Consider the following 19,557-nt stretch of genomic DNA (forward strand, 5'->3'; position numbering starts at 1 on the left):
ACAGTCTTTGCGTCAGCGAACACGCGCTCTAATTCCTCCGTGTTCGTACCCTCTCCCCCGGAGTCTTACTCGGGAGGAGGAGGTATCTGTGCGCCGGATTCGGGCAGGAGCGGCTCTGACTCCTTGTGTGCGTCATCGGTGGCGTGACAAACGTTACGAAGTGACAGACAAGTGTCCCCATTGTGGTGCTGCGCCCGACCAGTGTGATGAAAAACACTTGCTGTGGACTTGCCCGGCTACAGCTTCTGTGAGACGACGTTTACTAAGAAAGGTTGGCCTGCGATGGGACGTTGCAGACGACTATACCAAGTGGACTCTAGATAATCGCTATATCACGAACTTGTGCCGCTTTTTAAGCGAGGCTTGTTTGCACTCATTTTTATAACTTTCTTTCCTTTTTCATTATGCCTGATGGCAAACAGCTCGAATAAAAAAAAAAATATGTTCTGGCTACCGCGACGATTAAGTGGCACTTCCATCACATCCATCAACATGCTCCGCCGTCTCACTCAATCCGGCGCGGCAAGCCGACAATAACATGTCAGCCTAGCTCGTAGAAGTGAACTTAATTTGGGTTACTTTCTAACGACTGTAGCGACCCGTTAAGCACACCCCCGTTTCCAGCATTCACACGTTAAATACTTCTAAGTAAACTCTTCATGGTGCGCAAACGCCGAGATAGACTAAGTGACTTCTGACCACACAGGATTGCGACACGAAATCCCCGAATGCAGTTGGTAGTTCATTCGTCGAAGATATCTGCCAAAAAAAAAAAGATGTTCTCAAACAAGCAGCGGAAAAAGTCCGTCGAATCTCAAAAAAATAACCGAAATGCCTAACAATTACTTAAGAGATACTGAAGTGAAGAACTCTCGATTAAAATCCCTACCTCTTGGGATTCTATAACTTGCAGTGACATTGCAATGCACAACACTTCCATGAAACCGCATTCCTGGACCACTCCAGTGGGTTGAATCATCTTAGCACATGCTTGAGGATATAGTTAAATCGCTACCGCAATGACGGGTTCTAAGTGAACCAGCCAAAATCTTTAATTAATTGGATTTAGTGGCGAGGCGGTTCACAGAGTCAGTTATCCGCGCACTATCTCAGCCTTGCATTTAAAACCTACGCGATAAAACGGCCATACGGTATAAATTGTATTCTCAAAAATTTCAGAAAATAATTATGCACACATTGTACATAAGCAGCTCACTTTAATACAACATTTCCTTCGCTAGGATTAAGAAAGATTAACACCATGGGGCTTGTCTTAGTGGTTTGAATAGAACTTTTTTCTTACCACACTCACAAATACAAAACTGTCAGGAGAGAGCATTAGTTAGTTGTTTTGTTGTTAGTAACTATATATAAATAAAACTAACAATGGAAGGCAAAGATGTCAGCCGCGGCATTTACCATCTAAACATGAAGCAACTGAGTTGTGGCAAACGGGAGTAAAAGGACAGGGAGAGGGAAAGAGAGGAAAGAGCCAGAGTAGGTTTAGGTTGAGGTTTATGGGGGCTTCAAGTCCGAAAGCGACTGAGGCTATAAGGGACGCCGTAGTGAAGAACTCCATAAATTTCGAGCGCCTGGGGTTCTTTAATGTGCACTGACATCGCTCAGTATACAGGCGTGAGCGATAGTAAGAAAGGATAAGGGTAGGATAGCAATATACGCTACGTGCCATGTTAGGGGTTTGCGGAAAAAATGTCCCACCGTCCCTCGTCGGTCCTGAAAGGCACTGTGCGGCATCATCGAATCCTGATGTTGTGATAAGAATGTTGCAAGGAGCCTAAGGGGTTCCTTGACTAATTTCAGAATATTCTGCTGTGGAAAAATTGCTAAGAGCCCCAGTCATACGTATTCGAATAAAATTGCGCTGAAAAACCACATTAGCTCTCAACAGTCGCTCACCCATCTGCGTAGCGTGAGGAAGGCTGCGACGATGATGGCAGCAACTTGGAACCACCAAGGCTTCCGGCCATGTGTAGGTTTGATTAGGCGAAACGTCACGGCTGCTTGGTGGCTGTGAAAGAGGGGAGCTTGTCGCGAACTGTCAACGCACACCGCATCTCTTCCAGCCGAACTGAATAGCAAAGACACGTCACACCCGACAACCACAGTAAGCGTGCAACCAGTGAGCAACGTTATGTTTCTATTTACGCGAACGCGCTCTGCAAACTAGGTGTGCTTACGACGCTCGTGTCAATTAATAGCAGAAAAACACTTGTCCGGCCCATTGGGTAGTTCGGTCGTCCGAAGAGTTTGTTTATTGCAAGACGGACATCAAACATGGGAAATAGCTTTAGTGTACTATGAAAAGTGCATGCAGCCAACAATCCTACTCTAGGCTATGAGTTTATTTCAGTCATTTGGCTCGATATTATGGTGGATTTTACGAGCTAGCCGGCCATTACGTTTTACACTTGAGCCCTGCGTTTTGCAGAGGTCAACGTACACATGCATGCACGCGGGCACGCACTAAAATGGATTTCTGTGTGGTATTGACTACTTCATATAAGCAACGCGAGAGTATATTTTTCAAACTCGTTAACAACCTCTCGTCGGTAATCTTTGTGAAGACGTATATAAAGCATAAACCGTCAAACATTGAAGTGAATTTTATGTTGCTCCTCTATTGCTTGCTGGTCATCGAGTGTGTGATTCCAGGAGAGAATTGCCAACGTCTCGCGCGGATCCTGAAACCAATTTCGCCACATCGTCGAGACCAGCAGCTGTGGGCACGAATGCTGCTGAATGTAGTCGCGCAACAGTGTTCACCACGCACAGCGCTCCATTCTCGTTAGTTAAGCAAGAAGGTGCTCATTAGACAAGAAGGTGCTCGTTAAAAAGGCGCTCACTAGTTAAGCAAGAATGTGTGGCCCTGGGCAAAAAAGTGTAACGAGCAGTGTGTAGTTGGTACCACCCATTATACTTTCAGCCGTTTTCCGGCAGTACGTGCAGCATGCATAGACGCCGCAAGTTCAGGAGGAACAAGGCGACTGCTACGCAGTGAATAGCCGACAGCCTCCTGCGAAAACGGCACATAAGATTGTTGAGGCGTGTTTCGTAAAAACATGTACGAAGGGCACTTAAGACTACATACGCGGTTTGGATGCGAGATCATCGTTTTCTATTTTTATTTCCGGTGTATTGCTTACTCGCTTATTCATTATTCTCTCTTCATTTCTAATGACACACCTACTTATTAACACACAGTCATAAGGCAACGTATATGCAAGAAGTGCACCTTTGTTCTCCAAGAAGCAACGTGGTTTTGTGGCCTATGTAAAGGAATAGAAGATGTTTTCTGGCCTATAGGATGCACGCTGGCCTCACAAATTTAAGTCCTGGTTTCAGTTGCGCGTCTTCGGAAGAAATTTTCTTTTTCTGTTATGCCACCGTGACGTCAAACACCACCCGGTTCTGTTGGCGACGAGCCATACAATGCCTTTGCAATAAAAAAGGCACCGAATACCTAATCGAGGCCTCAGCTGGAACTCTCTATTTCATGCCACTAAAAATTTTACATCTCTAGCTCTCAGTTTTCCCTTTCCACAGAACATTGAGCGAGAACTCTGTGCCAGTCTTTGGAAGATAGGTGTACTTCAGTTGTAAAGAGTAAGATGTTCGGCAGCTGCAGCGGCACAGGAAACGCGCCGCGAGACGAGAGTGCCAAATGTTCCAGCCGGACCTGTCTTTGACTTCTGTGCCCAGCCTTCGCAACAGATATATTGCTGCAGATAAAGCCCGTTTTATCTTTGTGGAGGTACGGGGTGTGCTGAAAACGCTGCGGACGGATGTAGAAGAAGGCTTTGAGGGTTGGCAGCGGCAACTGGGGGCAGGGCCCGGCGGCGGATGGGGCTCATCACGTTGGCGACAATGTAGCAGTCGTAACAAATAGGGAGGCTGTTCGTCTTGCGCCATGGGTACAAACGCTGAGGTGTCAGTCGGGCGGGAGGAAACAAGGTAGACATGGTGGAGGTCAAACGAAACGAAAGGTTCTTGGTGAGATTGTTTGACGGCTTCACTGTAGGTAAACCGCGCTGCAACGCGAGGCTGGAAGAAAACCGATGGTAGCGCCGCGGACAGTTGCGCCCGAGAACGTGCAGGCGGGACAGGGGGAACAAGCGAGAGTGTCCGAGAAATCTCCTTAGGGACAAAGGGCTTGATCTGGCAAAGGAATGAGCTGTCCTGTTCAAGGCCTCGACTTTCTCCGTCGAATATGAAGCAAGTTTCTGCGTACAGGGCTGACATCGGCGCTGTTGAACCTGTCTTGAGCGAGAAACTGTACCGCCAACTGCAAAAAAAATATACGACGACGCTGGCTGGTTTTTCGCTTCGCGTCGCAAATTCGCCACTTATGGCGGCTTTTCTTGGTCCTCTCAAGATGTCATCTTACGGGGTTTTTCTCTCTGAACATAACGTTGTCATCAACTGCACTCGTGCCAAAGTGAACTTGTTGTACCCTTCGGCGAAGACCCATTGGGTGTTACTACAACCACGAGCGCCAAACCTACTGCGGCTGACGACGTCTTGATCTCCGTTAACTGTGACTCTACTTCCGACCGCACTGCCATCTTTATCCCGTCTCGACGCCTTCGCTTGTCGGCACTGTCAACCTCTGCAGTTCGCCGTGCTTCCTGTCGCAGCTGGCTGCAGTTTCCGACCATCTTTTTCCCTACAAGATATATTGACATTACAGTATTCTATAATATATCTGAAGGAAGCAAATGGATATCATCAAATTGGCAGATGCCTAGAACAAAAAGTGTAGCAGGAGGTAGGGAGTACTGGGATGACGTTGGAACAGTTCTGCTAGTTGAGAAGGAACTGTTCAGTGCACACGGTAGGCGCGCAACAGTAGTCTGATCTGGCCAAATGCGCATAAATAAAGCCTTGCTCGGCTCCGTTGTGAGTGTCCTCGTCAGAAAGTAACCAAGGTACGACTATCTCACAAGGAGAGTTGGTGATGCGTAGTGGCTACCTATGTGCGGCCACTCTTCATCAGCTGCGCAAGGTTATTACTGCCGGATTCAGCGTCTCCCTTCTCCACTTGGTTTACTAAAGTAATGCACCTCAACTAAAAGTGCAGATTTTATGATTGGAAAGCCTTAGATTCTGAGCCCCATACCCCGCGCTAAGCCTCTCCAGCGTGGACGCATGCGGGCATTCGCGCAGCGTCGGCCACCATGGCACCCTGTCGCCTGCTGACCCGGAAGACGCGTGTTCGATCCCGGTCACGGTGGTCGAATTTCGATGGAGGCGAAATTCTAGAGGCCCGTGTACTGTGCGATGTCAGTGCACGTTAAAGAACCCCAGGTGGTTGAAATGTTTCGAGCCCTTTACTACGGCGTCCCACAGACCCTGAGTCGCTTTGAGGCGTAAATCGCCCCCCCCCCCCCCACCCCCACCCCCCTCCCATAAACCAAACCAAACATCTTGCTGCGGTCCGTGTTTCGTGCTGCAGAGTCCTGTGCTCGCTCGCACCTTTTTTCCCCTTCCCTATACCTCATGGCAATTTTCTCTATATTTAACGACCTGCACTGCCATCTTTTTATGTTTGTATCAGCTCTTTCTTGGCATCGTTAATATTGGTGGCTTTTTCTCGCAGTGTCTTTGAAAGGGCCCAGAAAAAATGCTTGTGATATATGCGTAACCTGGTCCCATATAATATCCAGCGAGGTGCTTTTTGAAGCAGTTGATTCAAAGAAACACTATAGCTTTATACCCCAGCAAGTATTGTGAAATTGCTTTGTAGGGGCGCCAATAACTCGAATTGTCTCATGTTACCATGAGTACCAGAGGCTTAGCTCGTCTAGCCCGAATTGTATTAGGCGGATGTGGAAGCATGCGAGATTGTCAAGGCATTGGCAGGACTTCGTTTGTCTCCCATATTCTGGGATTCCATGAAATTCTTAAAGAGCAAATTATCACATTCGTATTATTCGGCCATTATAACACATCTCCAAACAAGCAATATCATAAACAAAAAGAGACTGTGGCTGCTGTCAAGAGGTTCCGCGAAATGTGTTAGAATTCAAAATTTTCCCCTGAATAGCGCGAAAATAGGAGCCCTAATTTAAACCCATTCCAGCGGGGCGGGCAACCAACAAGGCTTCTATGCTACATCTCAACGGATTCATCTTCACTCTTGACCGTCGTTTAGGGTTACGACTGATTTTTACATTTATGTATGGAATAATGGATGCTATATAAATGGAGGCCAAATCATCAGTCGCGTTGTTACGACGATAAAACTAAAATGAAGAGGCATGCACTAGGCGGAAGAGGGAGCCAGGGAGAGTCCTGCCGCGCAGTCGTCTATTTCGATATTATGGCTATCACAGTGACACCACGGCTTTATGTAGCCGTAGCGCGAAGTCACCAACAGCTCTAAGCTTCGAACAGTTTCTGGCGTTAACATGAGAGCCATTTTGGCCCCCACCGTCAGTAGGATGGAAGAGTTTTGAAAAAAAATGAAAATGTCACGCTCTGTTGTGCCATATTTGTGGAATTTATAATAAGATGATCCAAGGATCATCTACGGATCTTCCTGAACATGCTCATGTCTTAAGTTCTCACCCGTCTGTTGGACTGAGTGACGACCACCAACACGCGCACGCGGCGCAGGTATTCCACACGAACTCAGGTCAGGCTCGGGCTCAGGCTCCGGGGATGTCGGGTGTTGGGCGGCCGGTCACACTGAGATGGACCAGGAGGTGACGGGCATCCTGCCATTGGAAATCAAACTGAATTCACTGAATATGCAGTTGTGCTGCCGGTAGTTACAGGTATCTACGAACCGCACTAACAAGAATTTCGCGAAGGTGAACGGCCGCAGTTATGTGGGCATGCTAAGCTTCCAGCCACTGCCAGAGCAGCTTTGCTGCGCTAGGAATGCTGGGAAGGGGGGTGTCTAGGCCGAATGAGATGAAAAGCGGTGGTTATAGGGTGAAGTTGTTGGTGGCAAGTACAAGACATTGCGTCCATGGTTCTGCGAAACGCGAGTAATTAAGTGCTAGCTCGAGAGCGACACCTTGCACAACATGTTCGCGAGGAGACCGGCAGAGGCGAGCGAATAATTCCACAGTTTACAGAACGTGTACAGTCGTGAAAAACATTATTTTATGTGGCGAGCACAGTTTTTTTTTCTTGTCTAACAAGTTTTCTCCTTAGCGTATAAGATCGAAAAGTTATTCTCAAATTTAGTGGAAGAAAAGCCAGAAACTTAGCAATTTCGTGCAAAAAGTTTGTTTCCCCCTTTATATGGTTCCCGACTGTAAATGCACCCCTCTACACAACTGCCAGCCACAATTACAAGCAGTTCAGATAACACGCCAGGCAGTTAAATTTTTCAACTTTGTGCACAGTGATATGACCAGAACGACTCTTCTATGAGCTAGGCAGATGGTCAAGTTAGTTGAGATAGCACTGCGAAAACATTGCTGTTAATATCACTAACCTCGTGTCAGTGGTATGGCGACGGCTGCAAGAGAAGCAAAGCAGGGTGCATGGTTCGATGCAGGATTCAAAACTTCAAAACGACCTGGCTGGCTTCGATGACAGCTCCAAACACAGGTTGTAGGCACATTCCTGTCTGCGAATAGATGAAGCAGAATGCAGCGTCCACCTTACCGCAACACGCAACACATATTAAGACTAGACATGTGCGTCTGGAGAGTGTTACTTAGCTGAAAATTTCCGTATGTTTCTAGAGAATTTGTGGAGTTAGTATGATGCATATGGAGTCGGTAAAAAATAGACGAAAAACGCGTATGGAGAGCGCGTATGACATATTTTACACTGTACAGAAATCGTATGGGAATATTGTGGAATGATTAAGGACTCCACACAGACAAGATAAAGATTTCTAACTGGATATAGATTTCTATATATTTTTTCTTATCTTGTGGACTCCATGTTCCCATAATTACATACGAGCAGCTAATAGAAACCTATAAACTATAAACTGTCTCCGTCTCAATTCCCGGATAAGCCTACCACTGCTCTTGATGAGATCGGTGCTTTGGATACGCTTATTCGGTCTTGCTTTTATGTGTGGAGCGTCAAGACTTTGAATGCCTCTGCGTATTCTGAACTACAGAGTCTGCATTTTGGAATAGAAAGAGCTTAGCCTCTCTGAATTCTGTTTGGTTGCAGATATAACCATCTTATTGCGTCTTGCAAGTGGGAAAATTTAGGATAGAAAATACGAATAAAAAGAGCACACTAAAAGCACGGATCTCACCAAGTACAGTGGTCGGCTCAGCTGAGAGGCTATCGAGAAGGAGTTTTAAAAAAGCACGGCGGGCATGGCCGACAACCTAAGCGCAGGCCGTTGACTCGCGTCTAGGAAAGTTCTTCCGTAGTGACAAATTTTTCTGGTCGCTATGAGAATGTATCATGTCTTGGTAATAGAGAGTAAAGCTCTCATTCAGCTGACCCCTTGAGAAAAGGTTTAAACGTCTCGGTGAAGAGTAGAGAGTCCCGGCGCTCACGAAGAGCTGTCAAGGCCTGCGGCATAAGTTTGACGCTGTCAACCATTCGTCAGGTGTTCAAAATTCCGTGTCTCCCTGCGATGGTTTCTTTTAGAGCTCTCGCCAACGTTGTGAAGCATTAGAACCAAATTTGGCTCTTTGTCAAACTTTCTGTCATACTTGTCACAATTTGACTTTGCTGTCACACTTCCCATGTACAACGTCACGTGTCGACTGACCAGGTTGTCCGGAATCGCGTATAGTGACACAGAGAGGTATGACAACCCCACAGTGCTTTTCCTGGATAGCACTTAATGCTAATATCGGAGACATGCGTCGCCGACTTAAAACCCTTTTCTCATTTCGAACGTGGAGGCGCTTTGCGTTTGGCGGAACCGGTTACGATAGTTAACTTGTGAAGCACACCGTCGGTATAGCCACCAACTAATATATCGGGCACTGTGAGGAGTGGTGTCAAATAAAGACCACCGTAATAGCGACCGAGGAACAACTGCTGGACTGCGGATATTACACAAAGCGCGGCTGATCACGCGAACGAGGGGAGTACTGAATACGAACCTGCTCTTGTTCTGCGGTCGTGCTCATGCACAAAAGGACCTGTGCAACGTACGGGACCCTGCATGCCGTGGAAGCACTCAACGTCCGATATACATGGCTAGCACTGCAGATTTCATGCCTCATCCGTCCTCTACCACTGCTATAACTGCCACTACCTTTTCCGAAGGGGGCCGTAGGACACATCAGTTACAAATACTGTTGGTCGCTTACAAATGGACTCTGTAAATAGCCGAGCCAAAATGTTTAATTTGCACTAATTTTTTCTTTGAGGCTAGCGGTATAGCGTACCAAAGGAAGACTGAACTGGCAGACACGAACAGAAAAAAGCGATGTGTTTTGTCGGCGGATTGTCTGCAAAGAAACTAATCAAATAATCATAAAGCCTGGTTCATTTTTCAGAAGCTCTCGGATGGTTTCGAAGAACGGGTCTATGGTCGAAAAAAGGAGCACTAATGAAAAGCTCCGCTTTACAAGTGGGACATGCGTGCTCAGCTGCTGTGAGCATGAACAAAGCAACACAACTTCGTAACATAATAACATAAAAAGTTTCGAGAAACCAAATCTTGACAAGCACGTTGGGCTCGCCGCCGTTCCGAAGGAACTGTTCGCTGAGAAGGAAAACGGCTGTGCAACTGGCCAAGGTGGAGAAGACAGCTTTGGCACTTCTGGAAAAAGTGGTCTTTCAAAACTAAACTCGGAAGTTCTGACGTCGGAACCAGGGGAGTAGAATGGAATTTTTTATGTGGCCCAAACGCACAATGAGCTGGTGTTGTCCAACTCTATCATCTTTTGTCTGCGCCTGCAACTTAAAAATTCGATGCATTGTCTTAAAACAGCATTGAGGGGGACTTACCATGGTGTGTGGAAGTACAAGACCCGTGTCTGAATCACTGCTTCCTCCAGGGTCCTTTCCCTAGTTTCTTCGTCCTCCTGAAATAATGATGAAGATATCCTGAGGAGCATGTACCACGGGGTAACAATGCGCAAGCTGTATTTTGAACCCAACTTCACCATAGATGGAATTTTAGGTTTCTTGATTGCCTGCTATGCTTAGCCACAGCGCTTAATGTTATAAACCGAACTGATCCTTTACAATAATTGTACGTTTCTAATTGCCTGTTAGGTGAGTACGGAGAACAAGCCTCTAATTTTCTGCATATTTTATATGCCACAGTGGACCTTGCTTATTATTTGTGAATGGGCTATAGAATGGTGGATGGCATACGCAATGCAGTCCAGAGAAGGTACAAGAATTCTTTCTCGCCTATTTTGTTCCTCCACCACTACCGGTTGGCTAGACGTGAGGTTTGCCTCAACCAAGGAGCAGCGGGGCGAAAATATTAATAATTATATTTTGGATAAAACCACTGTATTATTCCTTCCGCCGACACCAGAAACTCTCCTCGGACTACAAGCTGTATATCGTGATGTACACGACGATTTTACTGAGAAAATGCGTTAAAATGCACATAACAGGCGTTCGCACATCTGGTATGCATACTAAAAGTAGTTAGTTACCTATACCATCGAACAATCATTTAGTTTGTTATAACTCAATTTTTTCAAACACATACATAAAAAGCCTTGCTGTCAGAAAACAAGCTCGCCTGAGTGCACATCGGGAAAAAAATGGCCTCCGAGCCATACACACATGTACTACAATGAGGTCTGCATAGCAGAAAGCTCGCTGTACAGGATTCTATTGCGATGGTTTTTTAGATCGAAACAGCAGCTTCACTAGGAGTACCAGCTACAGACCGCTAACAGGCACACAAGTATCAACAGATGCACAGTGAAATCTATTACACAAGTCTGACAGGCAAGTAGTTTCATGTCTCGAACTACACACAAGGAAAAGGTCAGTTCTAGGCTAATAAAACATCCGATTTTAAGGCAGCTTAATTTAAAAAAACTTGCTCGATGATTTCCTGGAGGGCAGGTTTCTATAAATTACGGTATTATGGCATATGGAAAAATCGGACAATGTTAATTAACATGCCTCTAGAAGCACGACTGGCAAACACAAGCACTTATAGCTTTGGAGAGCTGTGTCAGAGCTGATAGACTCACATGGGCAAAATTAACTGCGCAAAAACATTTCAGTGACGAACTCGTATTGTTATAGAGAACACTGCGCATCGTGGGCTGAATGTGCAGCTTCATGCGGCTAGTAGCCCACCGAATATGGTATTGCTACCTTTGCTTCGCATGCACAGCTCAGTAGAAAATCTTTATAGCTCTTTGATGTTTTTAATGCGAACGCATTCAGGTGTCCTCACAGAAGATTCCGGCTTCTCTATCACAATATTTTCTCATGGTTGAGTGAAGTCACGTGACCTTGCGACGTTATCACAACCTGCCCACCGTGGCAGGTGACAGCGGGCTGATTGGATTGAGAGGTCACAAGACAACATGCCCATGGTTGCAGGTGGCAACCTCGTAGAAAATTTGAGGACCCCCAAAATTTGGATGCTGCTTTCCCTGCCCTCCGTTGAGAATTCCTAAGGAGCCCTAAAAACATATCCAGACTAGAGAATGGATAAAGGTGGATTGAGGTTGATTAGTGGGTGGGATCAATACAATCCCACAGGTAATCATGTGGAAGGTACTGAAACATTCTGGAAGGGGGTGACCTATGCATAACTTTCCAGGGCAATGAATCCTGTTCAAAGCTGAGTTTTGGCGGGAAACTCCCAAATAGAGTATTAGACACTCATTGTAGACTTCATATCAGGCAATATAGTTGCTGTCGCATTTTCCTCTTTAGGACTATCGTTCAAGTGTTGTTTCTTTTGTAGCGTAGCTACACTATATGCCAGCAGCTTCGGGAGGTCAGTGTGGCTGCGCGCTGAGCCAGGGCACCACTGCATCGCCAGCTGAGCGCATGCGCGCGTCAAGCCTCGCGGCTACGCTGACGGTGGAGGAGACGCCGCCCGGCTCGTCAGTTGTGCGCATGCGCGGAGTGACGTCAGAGCACGCAGCTAGTGTGATTCTTTTACCCTCACACGCAGGCTGCTGGCGCGCCCCCACTCTCGACACCAGTCGCCATCTATCGGCGCGCGCGGACCGATGGACTGCGGGTCGCGCCGGCACCGCGCGTAGAATGCATGTTTGCGTGTTCGCTTCTGTCGTTGTAGTGCTTCATCATAACGTATGAGGGTGTGTGCTGTGCGTCACTACTCACACTTTCCCCCTACCAGACAGTACTACGGTTATCTTGCGCGCAGCTAGTAATTAACTTGACATCTCCGAGTTTTTTTCCGTTCATTCGGATGTAAGTGCGGCGGGGCAGTGCGCGTCTCTCTCGTTGTTTGTGCCCACCATGATGATAGTGACATTGATAATTAGCGCTCGTGTCCTGTCTTCACCTTTTCTGTGTCTCGTTTTTCGCGCTACGTTTTTCAATGATGATATTCTGCTGGCTCAGGATTCTAAACGCTGGCACCGCAGCGGCGACGCTGCTCCACCGAGCTGCTGGTGCGGCGGCGCTGCTCAGGGAAATTTTGGAAAAGTATTGCAAACAGCAAGGATTTTTCCTGCGGAGTAGTCGGCCAGGTAGCGTACGGACTGGAAACCAGCACTTGTAAGTAGATTTCTGCGCTGGCGTGTCGTTTGTTGCCGTCTTTTACGTGCGCTATCATCTATGATAATTTTATGCACAGGAATGTGGATTTATTGATTTGATTCAGTGGTGTAGTAACTGGATAGGCGAGCTGCAGACTGAAGGCTGTCCCGACGAAGTGCGTTTTCGATCACCTCCTTGCGCTGAGCTTGCTCTAGTTCCCATTAAACACATTTCATGCACAGGATTGTAAGCACGACCGCTACCGATTTCAGTTGCTCTTTCCGCGCGCATGTCATCGGGATCAAGTGGGGGTGATAAAGGGTTTACCGTAGTGTCTTTCTGCTTTTGCTATCTACCTTAATCATAGGAAAATATGCGTGGTTTTAATACATTCATTCACACTTAGCCAAACGCCTACGCAACGCTGTCACACGCGGCGAGAGCTACCGAATAAAATGAACGCGACTTCGGACCTCAAAATTCGTGAAAGCTGGATTTGTTGCGAATACCTATTCAAGGTTTCATAATTTGAGCAAAAGTACGTTTTTATGCACCAGGTTGCATAAACCATGACAAATTTTGTTTTTTGTTGGCGCTGCGACTCAGTTAAGCTCACAGCGGTAATTTGTTGATAAACTGGCCCACCACACATGCGACAAGAAAGCCCTGTTTGTGGGTGGTACTTTATGGCCGAAGGATTAAGAGTGCATGGGAATTGGAACTGCATGCTAGCCGCTCACCTAATACTTGATATTGAACAAAAAGTTTGTTTGTTTTTTTTGCAGTGGAGCACCAAGACGGTAGCGATATAAGCACGAGCGCGTTCTAAGCGTCAGCACAATTCACGTGAATGTCAAACTAAATGTCATTAAAACGCATCAATGTGCTCCCTTTGATAACGTGAATACTTCCTGCAACACAGCCACGCTGCGGAAGTATGCTCGGCAATGTTTTTTTAGCGCCCGAAACGCGGCTATATGCAGGCGCGCCCGCGGGGCTGCCGCAGCCCCGCAGTCACCAAAGAAACGCCCGCACCGCGGCGCACCAGTCGGCGGAAAATGGCCGCACCCAGGAGCGGCTCTGGATTCTGGTCTATATTATGCTAGCATTTCGAGAAGCAGCGTGGCAGCGCCGTAGCCACCGTGGCGGTGCAGTGGCTGGTCAGGTGGTTGGTCACGTGGTGCGGAGCAACTGCCGGCGGCGGCGAAACCCAGTTGGGGAGTGGAGAGGAGGAGAGGAGGGAGAGTGAATGCATGTCCAGGGACGAAAATGAAGAAGGAATGCCCAGCTAGGAGCCACGGAAGACTGACTTTGCAATTCGACAACAACAGCCAATTTTTTTCTATAAAGATTTGAAGTTTTCTTCATTCCTCACATGTTACACTATAAAATTTGTTTTTGAGGCACAGTAGCATGCTATAGACACCTCCTGCTTCTTAATCTCATTTGTTAATTTATTTGTATTTAAACTGAGTACATGTGCGAAAGCTGGTGTTCATTGTTCAGTTGGAGAGGACACTCAAGCTTCGCCTTAAGGTTATGACGTGATAGCTGCAGTGGGTTAATGTCAATAAATGCAGAATTGCTCATTCCCTAACATTCATAGATGGCGGCGAGTCCTCATACCACTGCCATCACAGTGGAGCAGCGCTTACAGGATGCACCACTGCACTGGCAGGTGGCTGTGTCTATCACAGCCAACCGAAGAGAATGAGCGACCCGTGTTGCTCTTCCTGAGCACCCTCTGAAGCCGTTGCTGAGCAACGGCGACTCAAGGTCCTTTGGTAGCCACTCCGCCACGAGCATATGCGACGAGCCGAGCTGGGATCCACTCTTGCTTTCGCAACAAAATCGGGTGAGAGGCAACCGCGCCGCCAGAGCAGAACGTGGGAGACGCAATGATTGCAGATGCCCATCTATGTGCATCACTTACATTGCATTTTGTACGCCACTTTAATAAGTGACACCAAAAAAGCTGACGTCACGCATAGCATAGCAATGGAGAGGCTGACATCACACCATCTGTTAGGTGCGGGGGCGGCTCTTCGAGGAGCAGGGGATCCACGAGCCCTGGACCACGCGACGAGTGGTTAGACCTGGCGTAGTATTGCTTTCGCAATAAAACCCTTCATTTTCATGTTGGTCATCCAACGCTGAGCATCGATGCTATGGTGTTCGCGCTATGAACATTTTCGGCAAGTTGTGAGGTGAACAAAATAATTGCGGTGTCAAAACGCTAGAACTGAAATCCCAACCACTGTTCACTTATACTTACCGGGACTGTAGTGGAACGAATGATGAGATGGACAGCTTCCGAAGGTGGTCGTCCATGAGCTACGCAGGTATCTCACACGTAGAAGTGGGGCTTTGGCTCTCCTACATGGGGTAAATCCTACCTGAAAGTTGCGGGTCAAAAAAAAAAATTACGAGTGACGGTAAGACGCGGATCGAACCGCACTTGCTTTTCAGCTGTTTAAAAAGCAACTCCAGTAAATTTTCAGCCTTTGATTTATGTTGCTGAGGGCTTTGTCATTGCAGTACGAGAAAGCCCTTATACTAAATTTATGCATGCACTGATAGTGTTACTTTTGCTTTGATTTTTATGGCAGCAACTTTAAACTTATTTAAGGTGGTTGTTTTCAAATACTCAAACAATAATTTTACATAAGGAAAAACTGAACAAAAACGGAAACTCTTCATCCTCAGGCTTCGAGGCTTGAAACGGTAGCCAACGCCGACGCGGACAATCTTTCCGACATGGGCGTACTAACGGTCTCTCGTATGATTCTACAGAGCGTTTGCATACGGCCTTGCAGGTAGCGGTTTTATGGCCTTCGCTAGATTCATTGCACGAACTCAGCGCACTCCAATCAAATCAAAGCAGTGTTCATCCAAAAGAAAAACAGCCATTCTAGAACAAATCTTAAAATACTCGCCTTAAATATACATTACCTCTCCTGGAGGCACTTTACCTCACATGAAGAAATTGAAGAGAATAAACACTATTATAGACCATCTATGCTTTTCATTTGTAAACTCTCTATATACTGCAAACAATCCTTTTGAGCGACGCATAAACTGATATTTAAAGCATTGGGTCTACACTGACGGCTCTCAAATCACTACGTAAACCTCACCACAGCTATAAGCCATCTACACTTTTGAAATGTAAAGTCTCTATATAATGCAAACAAATCCTTTCGAGCGACGCATAAACAGAAATTTAAAGCATGGTCTATGCTGACGGCTCTCAAATCAGTACGTAAACCTCAGCACAGCTTCGGAGGAAAGCGAAAAAAAAACAACAACAAAGAAAATGTGAAAACAAAAATTACTCTGCATACAACAAGTCTACTCATCAACCAGAAATGATAGAACGGCTTATGCATGGTCTACTGACCACCAGATTGCCAGACCCTTAACATAGGCTGTATTCAGTATTTTCTTTAGGCGTGGCCGCAGCATGTCAACCAGGAAATGTTCTTCGTACTAAGCTGCTTCGAGCACGGTCCCACGTGGCATGTTGCTTCCGCCTTCGATTTCACTCCACGCGAGACCCGAGACGAACACGCAGGGACATGACGCATGATGCATCTGGGGGATGTCTCCATGACAACGAAGAAACTGCGTCCTCTTCCACTGCACATAACAGGAGAAATACAGTTAGGAACGGGTCCCAATAATTTGTGACGCGTAATTCATGTTTACCCAAAGACAAAAAAAAAATCAAAGCCTCCAGTCCTTATTTCACCTTAAAAGGCAACTGTACAACTGGAGAATTGCGCGAAATTGAAAGATTCAAATGCATGCAGCCAGTAGGTAAAGCACGCTAAGATTTTTGCGGTAGCATTTAAAATAGTGGTGTAATCGAGGATTGAATTTTGTTTAGGCTTCTCCTCAGTGCTCCGGAGGAGTGTGCGTAAGTTCGATGTGACGTCACGGAAGGTAAGATTTCCACCTATCTCTGCCATCAGGCACACCCCGCTGTGCCTTGTTTGATGCTGCCGAAGAACTCTCGGCGGGCTTTGCCTTCGGTGACGTTTGGTTTTTTTCCTTCGAAACTAAGTGTTTATGCGTTGGAAATGTACCACTACTTTCAGTGATGTCATCATGCGCCCCCCATTGCCACTATGCGCGGCGGCGAAGCGTGACGATCGCAATTTTAACATTCTATAACGTCACCATTTGAAACACTAGCCAAAAGGACTTCGTTTGCTTTACCTGCAAGTTTCATACATTCGACACATTTAAGCTCATCGATTTCTAACATATGCAATTGCCCTTTAAGTACCATCAATTTTGCGATCGGTGCGAGGAAGTTTATCGCTCCTTTCGCTTTAAGCAGCGACGCCACAATTTTTTTGAATTCTTCTTGAGCGAATACAGTGCGTCGTAAAAAATAGACCCGTTAGCGAACCCAGCTTCTTAATATGCTGAAGCGGCAAATCGACGAAGGTTATTCTGAAATTAGGAGCATCCCAAGTAGCACATGTAATCAGCCACTAATAATGCAGCCGCCGCGGTGGCTCAGTGGCTATGGTGCTCGGCTGCTGACCCGAAAGACGCGGGTTCGATCCCGGCCGCGGCGGCTGGAATTTCATTGGAGGAGAAATTCCAGAGGCCCGTGTACTGTGCGATGTCAGTGCACGTTAAAGAACCCCAGGTGGTCGAAATTTCCGGAGCCCTTCACTACGGCGTCTCTCATAGCCTCAGTCGCTTTGGGACGTTAAACCCCATAAACAAAACAAACACTAATAATGCAAATGGATGGTTTTACTGTAGTCCGTTGTACGACCGGTATGTGCCAATACGCTCTCAATATTGAGCCAATTACATGTTAGGGAAGACATTGGTGAGTTATCGATTTAGGCTGAGCATTAGATAAGATAAACATTTACAATTTTAAAGTGAAACTGAATGTAGCTCCGATTATTATTTTTTTTCTGTGTCAATTTTGTGCATACATGAAGTGTTTACCACCATGACGACACAAAACCAGATTGCCTGATATACCGCTTGGTTGTGCACCGATGAACAGATGCGCTACCCTTGCGCCCAACGCCCCCGGAGCTGAATATTTTCGCGTTGAAATTTATTAATGCGAATAAGTGGCAGTAAAATAGCTGCAAAGTTACCTTTCTGGTTCTGGTTGGTGCGCTCAAGTTCTTGAATCCTGCCACTCCGTCATTAGCAGCGAGGTACCACGTGTAGGGGAACCCTGTCGCTATAGGAAAGCAACAATATGCAAACGGGTACGTTTAAACACGAATGTAAGTTATGGTGAAAACCTTCTTAACCTATACGAATTAGCATTGTTGAGTAATGAAGCAGATCACTGCGCTTAAATCAGAGCCTTTCCTATTTCATATCGGTATATTCCGCGAATGTTTGTAGCGTTTGTTTGTTGTATTTATTTGTTCATGCTTCAAGGCTGCCGGCACGCCGCTTTATCGCTTCGTTTGTGACGCAAGACGCGCCTAGAATTATCTCGGATGATCGCATCCAGGCGGAGCCGATTCTACATTGTGCCAGAATGTTCTAGTAACTTCCCAAGCTTTATCTCGAATGTGCGCTATCAGCTTTAAAAAGAGCACGGCCGACAGCGGCGGGCATTCTGTTCGACGACCGCCGAGCACGCTTGTTGCTACGCCGCCGCCGATTGATTCAGTTCTTTGCGGGCGCAAGTCAGCCCGAATAAAGAGTTTCGCTTCGAAGACATTCTCGCTGTGGTCCTGTTCACCGGAGTTGTTGGTTGGTTGGTAAACATTTATTAAAACAGTCAAGGGGCCGAAGGCCCAGATCTAGGGGTCGGCCAAGACTCCTTGGAATCTGGCAGCCTCTAGAGCGTGACCGATGAGCGTTCGTTGGTCGTCTAGGGTAGAGCTGCGTAGACGAGCCTCCCAGGTATGTTGTGTGGGTGTTGGCATGTGTTGTCGTGGAGAAGTCCAGACCATATGAAGGAGGTCTGCTGGGATATTGCAGTGTTTACACATCGGCATATACCGTTCAGGAAATATATTATGGAATCTTTTGGGATTGGGGAAAGTGTCCGTCTGGAGTTGGCGCCATGTGACGGCCTCTGTCTTTGTAAGTTCTTGGTGCGGACCTGGATAGAGTTGGCGAGAAAGACGAAGCGGACGGGCATGAAGGAGGCGAATCTCCTTCGTCTCTTTCAAGCATTTGTAGTAAGTCGTATTGCTTACACTGCTCCATATTTACGTCTCACGCTCACGGAGAAGCACCGCCTGGATTGCCTTATCCGCAGCGGCGTCAAAACAGCCCTTGGTCTTCCTCTCTCTACTCCCAACGACAAGCTCCTCGCCCTTGGTGTCTCCAACACTGTTGACGAGCTCATTGAGGCGGCCCTCCTGGCCCAGCGCGAACGCCTCTGCCTAACTTCCGCAGGCCGCTCTATCCTCGAACGACTTCGCATCGCTCCCTTCCGTCCGCCATCCTCGGTGGTCAATCTCCCACCTGCCATCAGGGCCAACGTCAAGACTCTCCCTCTCCCCCGCAACATGCATCCAACTCATCATCAAGATCGCAGAGAAGCTCGGGCCGCGTCACTCCAGCAGCGATATGCTGGCCGACTTGACGTGCTTTACACAGACGCGGCAGACCATCCTAATCGGACTGCTGCAGCAGCGGTTTCCACAGATGAGAACATGACTCTTCATGCCTCCTGCTCCGTACGCACTTCACATATCACTACAGCGGAGGAAGTAGCTATTGCTCTCGCGCTCTCCACTTCTAAAGCTAGAGTAGTCATAAGTGACTCACAGCGCGCCATTCTTAATTTTACTCATGGCCGTATTTCAGTCGAAGCGTTTCGCGTACTCATATCAAATCCTCCTAAACACCTGATCCTACTGATATGGGCTCCAGCCCACATGGGTCTGAAGGGTAATGAGGGAGCACATGAGCTAGCTC

At 47.0% G+C, this 19,557-nt stretch overlaps 1 protein-coding gene across 16 annotated transcripts in view; it reads right to left on the reverse strand.

The window, feature by feature from the left end:
• LOC149347687 (uncharacterized) overlaps nt 1-19,557 on the reverse strand; it is a 99,276-nt gene that overhangs the window by 70,647 nt on the left and 9,072 nt on the right. For 15 of the 16 annotated variants that reach the window (XM_089587293.1, XM_089587301.1, XM_089587304.1 and 12 more), the window contains exons 3-9: nt 17,763-17,851; nt 16,118-16,266; nt 14,903-15,023; nt 9,916-9,992; nt 7,469-7,603; nt 6,589-6,737; nt 1,918-2,029 (exon numbers count right to left, since the gene is read on the reverse strand). The gene's annotated coding sequence lies outside the window, so the exon portion shown is untranslated. The remainder of the gene's footprint in view (nt 1-1,917; nt 2,030-6,588; nt 6,738-7,468; nt 7,604-9,915; nt 9,993-14,902; nt 15,024-16,117; nt 16,267-17,762; nt 17,852-19,557) is intronic. The other variant, XM_089587295.1, reaches the window with a different exon arrangement.

Source organism: Amblyomma mixtum, chromosome 4, assembly GCF_055824585.1.
Source record: "Amblyomma mixtum isolate Tamu chromosome 4, ASM5582458v1, whole genome shotgun sequence".
Taxonomy (NCBI): Eukaryota; Metazoa; Arthropoda; class Arachnida; order Ixodida; family Ixodidae; genus Amblyomma; species Amblyomma mixtum.